The sequence below is a fragment of the Nuphar pumila genome, chromosome 7, assembly GCF_984573655.1.
Source record: "Nuphar pumila chromosome 7, dmNupPumi1.hap1.1, whole genome shotgun sequence".
Lineage (NCBI taxonomy): Eukaryota > Viridiplantae > Streptophyta > Magnoliopsida > Nymphaeales > Nymphaeaceae > Nuphar > Nuphar pumila.
Window position 1 is genome coordinate 112,459,899 of NC_143255.1, and position 2,137 is coordinate 112,462,035.

The following is a 2,137-nucleotide window of genomic DNA, read 5'->3' on the forward strand; positions in this document are numbered from 1 at the left end:
TTTTCAATTAGTGTAATCAAATATACGAGTGTACTTTTGCCATTTCAGACGTCATCATTACCTGCTTACAATAACCTCGATAATGTACTTTAGCCCTTTTAATGCTTGTGCACAGTGAACCCTAGCCACATTACACCAACACAAGAATAACAAACATTAACTAAAGGATAATCAAATAACCATAAATTATCTACAACAATATATATTTCTGTAAAAAAATCGTAAACATAGTAAACCCTAAACGAAAGTCGATCACAAGGATGATACCACAACCTCTTAGGAAATAAGTATGGGATACATATGTATGGATTGTATGAAACTCACCTTTCAAAACTGTAGATGAGAAAGTCGATCACAAGGATGATATTGTGACCTCCTCGGAATGCATGAATCACCGCAAGGGTTCTACAAAGAAGTTCTTTGTAGACACAAACGAGAAAAAAAAAACCCTAGAAGAAAAACAAGTATATACATGATTTGACAAAGTCACAACTATTAAGAAAAATCACAAATAATAATTTTTTTATAAATATGTAACATATTTGCAATTTTGTTGCTTTCCTTGAAGTGGAGTTTCGCACAAATTTCTATGTGATTTCAGTTTATGTGAAAGTATGTTATTTGTAAGAGATATTTCACATATATTTTCATGCTAAAATATTTATTATATGCAAAAGAGTATGATATTTACGATTTTGGTGGTTTCATTTTCACATAGCATTCATAAATAAATGTATAAGAGTTTGTAAGGTCCAAATTTGTATAAAAAAACCTTTGATTCTAAATTTAAGTGGGTGTTGGACATATTGGATGGGCGATATAATTTTATCACAAAAATACATAAAATTCATGGTTGCGAAGGGTAAAAGTGTCATAATAATATCATATATTTGTGATTTTAGACAACAAAAGAGTATAAAAAATTATAAGCTTTTTAAGAAATCACATCAAATTAGCCATATAATACGGTCCCCCCCCCCCCCCCCCTATTTTTGTAGGTAATTACCCACATCCAATCCAAATCGTCACTCTCACTTGTTTCCTTCACGTGGTTGTTATATTTAGTACTCTAGACGCGATTCATCACAAATAGAAACTAAAGTTGGTGATCACAACGGCCTACCTCAAGCAATCATTATAATATTCCAATGGGCCCACCTTATGTTTTATTGCAGACGACAGATCATGTGGCTCTCTGGCAATCCCAGTAACTGCTTTTGGTCATCCCAAAAAGAAAAAGAAGAATTCTCAGAAGAATGCCTTTACAGGAACAGGCTGTATTCCGGAGATGGAGGGCAGTCATGTTCAGCTGCACACTCAAAAGTGGGGAATGTGGTCTCACCTATGGTGGGACGTTGTCTGTTCAAAACCCGATTGGTACGTTGAATAAAAACTGGTGGGGTCTGCCTAACCCAGCTTGCCTTTCAAAACCCACTCATGCATTATCTACTTTTGATATTATTTTCTTAAAGCAGTGTGACAAATATTTTGATATTTGTGAACATATCATAAAAAAATTGCCTGAAAGTGTCACAATATTTGTAAAAACACAAATATCGCATTTTAAAGGTGATATTTATGTCTTTACTGGTTATTTATCAGAAAAACCAATTTTTTATTTTTAAACATTTATTTGTATTTATTTATAAAAAGTGTTTTAAAATTTTTTAATTTGTTTATTATTGCAGATATTTTGTGGAAAAATGAGAGTTTTTTTTTTTTTTTTGAAAAAATTGTTTTGCTGCCAATATTTTGCCGTTTTTGGATCAATGAATGCGCACCTGAACCTGTCCCGATCCGTCCCACATCCAACATGTCGCTGGATTAGCAATTGGCATGTCGGTCGGTTACTGCGTCCAGTTCGGTGAAAAAAAGTGTGACATCTAAAAAACAAAGATAGTAAAAAATCTTCTGCAACGTGCCTGCATTTAAACCTTTATTCCCCAAAACCCACAATCTTTTCAACTAACTTCAAAAGTACCTTTTCTTATGTTCATCTGGCAGCAAGAGATAACGTAGGCTTGACTTCTGAGTGAAATAAAATCCAGTGGGGTCACTTGCGAGAAAAGGTTCACGAGGGGCATTCCCGTCATTCAACCACATCGCGGATGACTCACTGTTCCGCTTAAGAGGAGGA